The following is a 12,803-nucleotide window of genomic DNA, read 5'->3' as shown; positions in this document are numbered from 1 at the left end:
AACCCTTCTCTCACATGTTGTCATTGGATGCCTACAAAATCTTATCACTATTTGGTACTCTTTCCATTTGCACTTGGGTTCAAGGACAGAATCCCCATTAAAACCAGGCAAAAATGAATGTGGAAGCCAAGTTCACATTAACATTCATTTGAAACCTTTCGATGTCAGTCACATTAATATAGGAAAGCAAACTCCAAAGTAAATGCTGACAGGTGCAAATATGCCCATTGAAATGTTTTTCTTTAGCATCGGGCTCAGATAAGCTTCAGTGGTGCCTGTATTCATTTACCTGAAAGTAGCAAGATTAGACAGATGTCTCAATTTAAAAGGAAAAGGTGGGGGAGAGGGTTTATGCAGTTAAACTTGTATTTGACATGATTTCACCTGTGGGATTCCTCCCCCCCCCCCCCACTCCTCCATCTTCCAGTTTGTATAATTCTATCAGAACACAAGTTTTGATTCATGTCAATGCTTTCTGACATTGACTGACAGCTTGGCAGAAAACGAATGCAAAGAGTTGTCAAGGTAAAGATTTCATTGTAATTAAGTTTTTAAAGAGGCACTTCCATTATTTTGTTTTTGCTTTTTTTTAAGGGATTTTCCAATTTAAGGTTAAAACTGTGGTTCCAAAAAAAATCAACAATATTGGGTTGCTGTGCGGGTTTTGTTCCAATAGCATTCTTTCCTGGTGTTTCACCTGCATTTGTGGCAGGCATCCTCAGAGGTTTGTTCAGAGGTCTGTTGGAAATGAGGTAAGTTGAGTGTATATATATCCCCCTGCCAAGAAGCAGGAAAATCATATTCAAAGAACCTCTGACAGATGGCCATCCAGCTTCTACTTAAAAGCCTCCAAAGAAGAAGTGTTCACTATACTCCAGGTCAGAGAGTTCCACTGCTGAACAGCTCTCACAGTGAGGAAGTTCTTCCTAATGTTCAGGTGGAATCTCCTTTTCTGTAATTTGAAGCTGTTGTTCTGCATCCTAGCCCCCAGGGCAACAGGAAACAAACTTGCTCCCTCCTTCCTATGACTCTCCCCCACATATTTATACATGGCTAATGGCTATCATGTCTCCTCTTAGCCTTCTCTTCTGCAGGCTAAACATGCCCAGCTCTTTCAGCCGCTCCTCATAGGGCTTGTTCTACAGACCCTTTATCATTTTAGTCACCCTCCTCTGGACACATTCCAGCTTGTCAACATCTCCCTTCAATTGCGGTGCCCAGAATTGGACAGGTGTGGTCTGATCAAGGCAGAATAGAGGTGTAGCATGACTTCCCTGGATCTAGACACTATACTCCTATTTATGCAGGCCAAAATCCCATTGGCTTTTTTGCCGCTGCATCACATTTTTGGTTCATGTTTACCTTGTTGTCCACGAGGACTCAAAGATGTTTTTCACACGTATTGCTGTTGAGCCAGGTGTCCCCCAATATGTATTTTATTCAAATAGCATCTATTATCTCAGAGATCAGTACCTTACTGTTTAAGAAATTACTTCTTACATTACATGTTAACAACCACCTTCTTCCAAATCACCAGAACTGCAGAATTACAAATTCCAACTGTAATTTTGCTCAGCCCTTTGCTAGGATAGGGATCTACAGCTAAAGCATTACTGGCAGATGGATGTTCTTGTTCTATTTCTTCACGTCATTTCTAAAGTGACCAAGTGGGTATGTGAACCTTTGTCTCCAGAATTATTGCCTAACCCCCAAACCACTATGTCATGTTTTCTCCTTGTGGCTAACTTACTTCTGCTTAAAATTCTCCAGAAAAAGAGAGTCTGCCAATAGAAGAAAGTAATCTACTCTGTTATTGAGTTCTTACTAACCAAAATCACCATTCTTGTAATTTGAATCTACCCTTTAGAGCAAAGGTCCCCAAAGGCAGAGGCCATATGTAACAAGGGTTACTTGTCCCCTGCCCCAAACTTTAAACTTAGGGTCACCCTAAGTTTGAAATGATTAGAAGGCACAGAACAACAATCCTAATCAACTCGACTATCTCACCAGCCAAACCAGGCCCATGCTTCCCATTGAATTACTGATGTGTTGGGAGCCCTGATGGCACAATGGGTTAAACCCTTGTGCCGGCAGGACTGCTGACCGATAGGTCAGCGGTTTGAATCCGAGAGTGGGTGAACTCCCTCTGTCAGCTCCAGCTCCCCATGTGGGGACATGAGAGAAGCCTCCCAAAGGATGGTAAAACATCAAACATCCAGGCATCCCCTGGGCAATGTCCTTGCAGACGGCCAATTATCTCACACCAGACGTGACTTGCAGTTTTTCAAATCGCTCCTGACACACACAAAAAAACCCTGATAAGTTTATGTTGGTTAAAATTGTTCTTCGTTTTAAATATTGTATTGGTCTTTCTTTCTTTTTTGCACTGCAAATAAGATGCGTGCAGTGTGTATAGGAATTTGTTCATGTTTTTTTCAAACTATAGTGCTGTTCTCCAACAGTCTGAGGGACCGTGAACCACCCTCTGCTTAAATTGTTTTAGGTCCCCTGCTTTAAAGCAATTTAAAGTTTGCTTCACCTTCCACATGTTATCCCTTCATATATTTAAAGATGGCTATCACATCAGCTGTTTCTTCTCTTTTTCAGATTAACTGTACATAAATCCATCAACTGTTCTTCATAAGGTTTGGTTTACAGACCCTTTACAATTTTGATAGCCTTCCTATGGATACATCCCAATTCGCCAAAGTTTTTCTAAATGGTAATGCTCAAAACTAGATGCAATACCTCTGGTGAGATCTCCCTCCCGAAGCAAAGTAAATCCCTAGTTTCGAAAGCAAGAAGTACAGAAGAAATGGATTGATATGTCACTTGTTATTGTTTATCTTAAATATACAAAGTATTAATAGGAGACACTTTTTCTTAAATTTTACTGTTAAACAAGGATCTTGCACTACTCAGAATGCTGCATGACTGTTTGCTTCTTCTAATCTAACCTTAAGTGACATGACTATTTAGTCAATACAGAAAGTGTGGCTAGTAGCCAGCAAATAAATATGTGTTCCATGGAGCTTATTTTCTAGTAAACATGTTTAGGATTTCAGCTAAGGTCTGACAATGGCACCTGCTCAAATTATACAGAAAAGGTCAACCAAAATAATATGTATAGGGTTACAGCCTGTGTTGGATGGGATCGCACTCCCCCTGAAGACACAGGTTTGCAGTCTGGGGGTTCTCCTGGACTCATCGCTGAGCCTGGAGCCCCAGGTCTCGGCGGTGGCCAGGGGAGCCTTCGCACAACTCCGCCTTGTGCGCCAGCTGCGCCCGTTCCTTGGGAGGTCTGACTTGGCCACGGTGGTCCACGCTCTGGTTACAGCTCGTTTGGACTACTGCAACGCGCTCTACATGGGGCTGCCTTTGAAGACGGCTCGGAAGCTCCAATTAGTACAACGGGCGGCAGCCAGACTAATAACAGGAGCGGTTTACAGGGAGCGTACTACTCCCATGTTGAGTCAGCTCCACTGGCTGCCGATATGCTACCGAGCCCAATTCAAAGTGCTGGTTTTGACCTACAAAGCCCTAAATGGTTCTGGCCCATCTTACCTGTCCGAACGTATCTCCCCCTATGAGCCTTCTAGAACTCTTAAATCATCGGGGGAGGCCCTGCTCTCGGTCCCACCAGCCTCGCAGGTAAGGCTGGTGGGAACGAGGGACAGGGCCTTCTCGGTGGTGGCTCCTCGGCTGTGGAACACCCTCCCCAGCAACATACGGCAGATACCAACTCTCCTAGGCTTCAGGAAAGCCTTAAAGACATGGTTGTGCATGCAAGTTTTTAATGAATGAGAACATTGGACTTTACATGATCTGTACAAAGACTTGAGGATTCTGAATGAATGGATTTTAATCTTGGACATTCTTAAAATTTTATATAATGTGATTTTATTTTGTAATGGTACTGTTTTATGTGAACTGTTGTTTTGTAGATTGTTTTATATGAATTGTTGTTTTTACATTGTTTTTAGGCATTGCATTTTTGCCTATTTACTGTAAGCCGCTTTGAGTCTCCTCGGAGAGAAAGGCAGGGTAAAAGTGATGCAAATAAATAAATAAATAAATAAATTGGCCATTTCAGCCCTCATTTGATAAAACTTTTTATGGATATTTATCTAATTTCGAAAGAGATGGGTGAGGGAGATACAATGTTCACAAAATTTTACATGATGTAAAGAACATGGATAAAATAGGCTTTTCTGCCCATCACCTAATGCTAAGACTTGGAGTCATCTAATAAAACCAAATGGAGAAGCATGATTGAAATTGCTACCACTTGCAGTCATGGCAGTCAACATAGGCATCTTTCAAAGGGATTATCGAAAGACTATCAGTGGTTATGAGTCATGACAACTATGCATTATTCTTAGTATCATAATCAGCATAACTTTCAACACAACACATTCCTCTTGTGATCTTCCCACTAGGACTCTAGCTGACCATGATTACCTTAAAAAAATACAACATATAAACAATTTAACAGTATAAATTTGGATAGTGTATCATCAGAAAATTATACAAACATTATTTTGTTTTTTCTGGAAAACAGGGTTTGAGTTCATCATAATTCAAAAATCCTTCTCCATAGATGTCAATGTAATGTGGAAAGGCAAAAAATGATATGATTCACATTTTGTATGTATAATAAATTGAAATAAACTAAGTTGCTTCAAACACGTCTTATTATGAGTCTCAGTCTTTGTATGTCTGCTGTTGCTGAATTTTATGTGCCAACTTCTCTTACAACACTAGGTCCCAACCATAATGATATCAAAAATTCAAAGACAATGGGGTGACTACTCTTTTAAAAAAGATAATGGCATGTTTGAATTAAGGTTGCTACTCCTCGGTTTTAAGATTAAAATGGAAAGCAAATTTGGTCTTTTCTGCACAGAGAAGCACTGAACGTATCAAATTTGGCCAGGGAAAATCTCTTCCCAACTTGCAAATTTCTGCAATGGAATAAACTACAGATTAGGAAATGTGGGGCAAAGCAAATTCAATGGCTTTATCCACCCCAATGTTTTATGTTCTTATGTTCAGGGTGGTTTACCTTTGAGTAGAGATTGGAAACATTCCTCCTTTTTCCCACCACAAGTTCCAGAATCTCCCAGCCTCAATGGCTTGATGCCATGCTGGCTGAGGAATTCTGGCATTTGTGGCGCCCAAAAAGCAACTTTTCTGGGCTCCATCTTTGACTGGCAGATTTTGATAAAAAGAGGAGAGAAAGGCTTTGTCACAATCATGAGCTGTTTGCGAGCTTCCATAGGCACCTGGGCAGCATATATTCAGAAACAAGAATACATAATGATAAGAATGGTTTTGGACCTCATTTAGCAAGGCTGTTGTTATGGCTAATATAGTCTCTTATTTGTCATAATGGCTGTCTGTAAAGGACTTCCTTTTTGTTAATTAAAAGAAAAGAAACAATGAAGCCAACATCCCAAAAAAATGAGACTCGTGCTATGGTTCCCAAGGGAGGTTATAATAACCCTCGGCGAGTCGTTTGAATCTCGCAAAAGGAATTTGAGGCAGAGTTTGTTTTGGAATAGAAGGTTCTTGACATTTGCTGTATGTCAGCCTGATGGCAGGAACTGGGGGTTCTCCAGAGCTTTGTGTGTGTTCGTCACCATCGTATTGTGTTTTGCTGCAAAAGTTTCCTGTGGTTTTCATGTCTGTCAGTAGGTCCATAATTGTTAGCTAATCGTCTGTGACTGTGGGGTGGGACTGAGGTGAAGGAGAGGGGGGATGATGGAATTTCTGAGGTGGAGTGTGCGCAATGTTTTTTAGCTCCAGAGAATGGGAATATTTACAAAGACTGGGGGTATGTGCTAGTGAGACCTGGCATTTTAGAGGGCTGAAGGCCTTACCTAGTAAAAGGATTAATGATGTCTTATATGCGAAAATGCGTCATTATGTTAGATTTAGCAGCTGAGACTTCATCTCACTGAAGGCATATACAATACCCATAACATCAGTAGGAGCTTTTCCTTTGACTTGGGCAGGCATTAGGAGATAGAATGATCATAACACAACTGCAGACAAGTTTTTAAAATGTAGTTAAAGCAATGCAGATGTTAAATATCCCTCTGACATATGAAAGATTGCTTGCATTTTTAAAAAAACCGTATCTATTAGTATGTTGATTAATTTGTCAATTATTTTTGTTAAATCCACCAAAGGAAGCATAACACAGAAGGGTAGAAATGGTAATGTTTTGAGCAGCCTGGCCTCTCGGGCATTGATTTTTGTCAGCCGAGTTGCGGCATTTAGTGGGGAGAGAGGAGGGGGAAAATCCATAGAAAACAGAATAAATAGCACCAACGCTGATACAAAGTGCCTGTCAAGTTGCATCAGAAATGATTTCAAGCATTCCTCCCTCCCAACATGTAGGGCTCCTTCCGAAGCCTTGCTCCAGTTGGGCGTGATCCGTTTTCTTCTGTAAGACTGATGGTTAAAATGAATGCAGCCTATGTGACAATTCAATGACGATTCCCTGGGGGGTGGGATAGCAGAGGTTGCTGTGGTTGCTGCTCTTCTGAGCCATTTTGGGGAGATCTTCAGCATGCTCCTGGGATACCAGAAAGCCCTTGTATATGTCCTTCAGATACGCACTCCTTTGGCAAATCAGGTGGCTTACTACAAGGCTAGCCTGTAGCCCATGGGTTGAGTTATCCAGTCTGGGTTATGGCTAAAGGCATGCAGCTGTCACTGGCTTTTCAGGAAAAGGCAATGTTTATGTGTCCATCAAATAGCTGTGCTGTTGTGTCCAGAAAAGAAGTGTACTTGTAGAGTAATAATTGTGTCAGGTCACTGAATGCTGAAGGTGCTGGGCAAATTTCTCTGTTGTTTGCTGTCTCTGTATGTCCAGCATGATGGTGAAAGGGAAAGGGCACAAGAGCCATACCTTTTTTTTTTTTACAGTTTTTCTCTGCTCATTCAATTTGGCCTGAGAATATATGTGGAATTCCAGATACATTTTATTTAAACCTTTTTCTATCACCTTTCAGTCTTTACGCCCCTCGGGTAAGAACAGGACTACAATAATTTTTGGTTTCCTGACTGAAAAATAAGTTTCCTGACATTTGGGAAGCTCTATTAGGAAAAATAATAGAGCAGCAAGAATTTTGCATGGAGTCCTAGTGACATTCGCATGTGCAAGAAAAATCTGGTGGATTTTATTTGCACAGAGAAACATGTGACTTTTGTGTATGTGTGTGTAAAAGAAAACCTTGCATATTCTTATAGGAAAATGAGTGTTCTGCACAGTAAGTCTGCTTTTTCAAGCAGGAAATTTGTGAGTTTTCTTGCAAAAATAACATGTTTTTCTGCACATAAAAATACACTCTCCAGTGATCAAATGTGAGGGGAAACTACACAACAATATACAGAAGCTACTTGGAATTATGTATGAATAAACAGAAAGGTGGGATATCACTCCTCTAATAGCAATCAATCAATTAAGCAATTCCGCAAGCTGAGGATAAAGTCCATTATACTGCTGCTCTAATTTATACATATACATATATATATTTACATCCAAAAAGCAAATCTTGATATTGCCATTTTATATAAGAAATACAATTTTAGTATGCCATGGTGTGTGTGTGTGTTTTCAAGCTATGGCTGGTTGAATCTGTGGATGTGTTTAAATGTGATTATTTAGACTACTGGGGTGTCATGGGGGTGGGGAACTGGCCCATCCTGCTCCACAGTTGCCTACTCCTGTTCTACAGAATAATGCTAGAGTGAGGGAAACTGAAGTAGGATTTGTTTAACACCTTCATGTTGTTGCTGGACAACTATTCCCTTTCACCTCAACAAGTGTAGCCCATGGTGGAAGAGCACTGCAGTCCACAAGTTGCCCAGGGGTGGGGACTATGCAGTCTTTTAGATGTTGTTGGACTGCAACATCTACCATTCCTAACTATTAGCTGCACTTACTAGCACTGATGGCCATTGAAGACCAACAAAAACCTGGAGTGCTCCATAATTTCCACATTCATCAACACAAGACCTTTTCATGTGATTTTATTTATTAAAGTAAAATTATTGCCTTCTATGCCTCTTCCTGATGCTATCAGTAATTTGTTTAAAAAATTACCATGCCTGCCTGCTGGAATCACACATGCATAGTCTATAAGGCAGAGGTATCAATTGTTTCATAGTCATTTGCTTTCTAAATTTCCTACACACATGCATAGAAATCCTTGCCTAAACCCTTTCGCTTGCTGCATCCAAAAAGAAGAAGATGGAGAGGCAGCAAGAAGAGCCATCTCCCCAACCTCAAGCCAGTACTGCAGCTGGTTTGCCTGATCATGTTCCGTCTTTTATTCTTTCTCCCAAAGCCAGCCTTGAAGAGGTTGGAACTGGCTTGAATTAGCCTCCTGCTGGTAAGCCTGCCTCAAAGCACTTGGATCCTGCCTATATCCTTGATTAACCTCCTTTTGAGAAATGCAACCCATCTCGTTAGCTACAACCAGCTTTTCGGGCTTCCGTTTGGACTCGTTACATGTATAATATGGCTCTCTGTGGGCTACTAAAGTACTTCTACAACCATCTTTCTTCCATTGGCTTGCATCTCTTTAGTGGTGCTTTTTGTGGCAAGAGGAGAAAGTACAAAAAACAAATCTGGGAGGAAAGGGGCATGGAACCATCTACAAATCTTATCCATGAGTAAGATCTTCCATCTTCCTCTATTTGTATGCTATGCTTTCATTGACATTGTCCACCAATGTGTATGCACCAACAGCTCATGATTCATGAGGACACCGAAATCCACTGTCTATCAGTAACAGAGCTTGGAAATGTTATTTTGGGAGCTGAAGATCTCAGAAACCCAGTATCTTTTTTAGGTTGACCAAAAGAAGTGACTTTTCTAAACTTTGATCAGTAGGCACCAAACTGACACAATGCAAAGAAGATAATTGCAAGCTCTTCAACTGTGGTCTTCTATATATTGTAAGCCAACAACCTCTAGAAATGTGTACATTATTTTATAATGTACTTGGAGTTTTTGGAGAAAGGGAGAAGTCCCAGCAGACTGGACGAGAGCTAATGTGGTCCCTATCTTCAAGAAGGGGAAAAAAGGATGACCCCAACAATTACCGACTGGTCAGCCTCACATTGATACCAGGAAAGATTCTGGAAAAGATTGTTAAGGAAGTGGTCTGTGAACACTTAGAAACAAATGTGGTCATTGCAAATAGTCAACACGGATTTATTAAAAACAAGTCATGCCAGACTAATCTGATCTTTTTTTCAATAGCATTACAAGCTGGGTCGATACAGGGAACGTCATGGATGTAACATACCTGGATTTCAGTAAGGCCTTCGACAAGGTCCCCCATGACCTTCTGGCAAACAAACTAGTCAAATGTGGGCTAGACAAAACAAGAGTTATCTATAATTGGCTAAGCGAACGAACCCAAAGGGTGCTCACCAATTCTTCCTCTTCATCCTGGAAAGAAGTGATGAATGGAGTGCTGCAGGGTTCCGTCCTGGGCCCAGTTCTGTTTAACGTCTTTATTAATGACTTAGACAAAGGGTTAGAAGGCACAATCATCAAGTTTGCAGATGACACCAAACTGGGAGGGATAGCTAACACTCCAGAAGACAGGAGCAGAATTCAAAACGATCTTAACAGATTAGAGAGATGGGCTGAAACTAACAAAATGCAAGATACTCCACTTAGGTAGAAAAAATGAAATGCAAAGATACAGAATGGGGGATGCCTGGCTCGACAGCAGTACGTGTGAAAAACATCTTGGAGTCCTCATGGAAAACAAGTTAAACATGAGCCAATAATGTGATGCGGCAGCTAAAAAGGCCAATGGGAACTCTATGATTCTAATAATGAATGTAGGGATTCACTAAAGGCATTCAAAACTGAGCAATGGTAAAATCATGTTTTGGTTCCCAGAGGAAGTTCATTGTATTTTGTGTTTCACAACTAATTTCTTGCATTGATTTCAGTAGGACTAAAAATGACATCTTTCTCTGGATCCAGCACAGCATGTTACTGCCAAAATCAGGAACATAACAGTCTTAATCCTCTCAGTGTTATACACATGTGTACATTCTTCTTTAGTAGCAATAGGATATTTGTGTGATGTAGAATATCAACATTCAGTTCAAGGTTGCTGATCAGAGATGTGCATACAATATTGTTGTCCATGTAAATGTATATTCACGTGTATATGTGTGTGCTCATTTCTTTGTGCATTTGATAACACATTTGTCTTTGTGTTCATTTGTGCAACATTAACAATCAATGCAGGGGTTGATGTGGCACAACCAATGGTGAGCTCTGCATGTGGAGATATGTGTTGTATAATTTTGATAGAATCAAACTGATGTTCCTTCCAGGCCTGGATTGTAGTCTATACTGATTGATCAGGGCTGTCTAAGTGCCTGTGCTGGCTGAGAGATTCTGTAATTTGTAGACTGAAAATTTAACTTCTCAAAGATCTGCTTTAAGGTCTCAGTTAAGAGTTTCTCCCCCAGTTCTATTTGAATAAACCAAGGATACAGAATGGATCATTCTGCGTGCAGCACTATAACTCTTCTCTTAATTAACTAGCGCTTGGAAAGTAACACTTTATCTTGGTATAAATCAATCTAAATCAATTTGAATATCCAAGATATGATGGATGATGGGTGCATATGTTTTCAAGTTCATAACTGCACTGAGATCTACAATGGTCAAGGAAAGATATAGGTTGAGGTCCTATTAGAGTACCGGCAGAATGGAGAATTTCACTCACTTACTTATGCTGGAAGGTAAACACGACTCTTTTCCATAACTGTGTCACACAAGATGGATACTGCCTGGGTGCAACCCTGTAGCCAATTGGAGGCTGGGTAAGGGGGCGGGGCAGATCTCTACCTTGGCACATTTCAGCTTCTGTTATGCAGCCAGAGGAAAAAATATTGTGTAAGTTGGACCCTACAGTATGAAGTATCATATTTGGATGTCCGGTATGATGTTGTATACATTATGAAGGTCCATAAGGTTGTGAACTTTTCTTTTTTATGACTGTCCAATTGTGTCCGACTGCCCAGTCCCATGCTCTCTTGCCCCTAAACCGACCGTATCTATCAAATTACACTGAACTATAAAGACAGGCCCTCAACAATCATCCTCTTCTTCTTCTTCTTCTTCTTCTTCTTCTTCTTCTTCTTCTTCTTCTTCTTCTTCTCCTCCTCCTCCTCCTCCTCCTCCTCCTCCTCCTCCTCCTCCTCCTCCTCCTCCTCCTCCTAAGCTATTTTTCCAATGGAGGGATTAGCATTGTGACTGTTGTTTTCACAAGGCTTTGTTTTGGGCATCTTCAGGTCTCAGGTTGGCAGCACTCATGTCGTCGTTGATGATGTCATCCATCTTTTCTTTGGCCGTCCATGTGATCGTCATCCTGCAATCTCGAAATATAGTGTTGTTTGTGCTACTGATGTTGGTTCTCTTGGAAATACACATCCTATAGGCAAAATGTTATTTGAAAAACATATATTTAACAACACATAAACTCCAGGTTACAACAGAGAAACCAAGATGATTCCAGAAATACTCTCTTGATTTTCTGGCTGGGATCTTTAGTGGTAATCTTCTCAGTCTTGAGTTACCCAGTCAAATTGTTAGCCTTGGAAAAGCAAGTTATCATGCATTCACTTTAGAGGTTCCAACGCTACATAATCTCTAAGTACATACTATCTCATCACAATCACAAAGTCCATTTTGGAGCTTGAGGTGAGTACATAGGGCACCTGCCAAAATTCCAAATTGAATCATGTATGCAGCTTTTTAACTAGGCAAAGAAAACTTGACTGCATTGACTATGTAACATTTCTAGAATGAGGAAGGGTGGGTGAAAAAAATAATTAAAAAAACAGAGCCTCCCTCCCTTTTTTTTCTTTTTCTATATTCACTGTCTCAATATGCTGGGGTTTATGCTTTGTATTCTGCCCAGAGAACTTCAGTTATTGGGCACTTCAAGAATATAATATAATAATATTCACTCAATGTACACAACCTTTGTTTCATGCACAAAAATGATTAAAAATATGGTGTCTACGATTCCTTTCCAGCTATGTAAATAAGGTGTTTGTCAACCTTGCCATGTTTAGACTTGGGTTCCATTTCCAAGATATCTCACTGTGTATGCATATATTCCAAAAAAAAAAAAAATCCATGATGCAGAAAACATCTGATCCAAAGGATTTTGGATAAGGGATATTCAAACTGTATATATATATATATATATATATATATATATATATATATATATATATGGGTCGGGCTGTGGCGCAGGCTGTTGAGCAGCTGCAATAAATCACTCTGACCATGAAGTCATGAGTTCGAGGCCAGCCCGTGGCGGGGTGAGCACCCATCAATTAAAAATAAAAAATAGCTCCTGCTCGTTGCTGACCTAGCAACCCGAAAGATAGTTGCATCTATCAAGTAGGAAATAAGGTACCACTTATTAAAAAAGTGGGGAGGTCTCGGTCTCTGTTTGATGTGTTTATGGGCATTGAATGTTTGCCCTATGTGTGTATAATGTGATTCGCCCTGAGTCCCCTTCGGGGTGTGAAGGGCGGAATATAAATACTGTATATATATATATATATATATATATATATATATATATATATATATATATAGCTATGTAGTTAAAAATTCCAGTGCTTAACAAATGTTAAGATGTCTTCATCTTACCTTTTTGAAGAGCACCATGGATATAATCTTGTTTTCAGGCTAAAATGGAGTTTCTTGGGTTTCTGAAAACTCAGCTTGGATG

Source organism: Anolis carolinensis, chromosome 1 (assembly GCF_035594765.1).
Source record: "Anolis carolinensis isolate JA03-04 chromosome 1, rAnoCar3.1.pri, whole genome shotgun sequence".
Classification (NCBI taxonomy): domain Eukaryota; kingdom Metazoa; phylum Chordata; class Lepidosauria; order Squamata; family Dactyloidae; genus Anolis; species Anolis carolinensis.
This window is presented reverse-complemented; position numbering follows the sequence as displayed.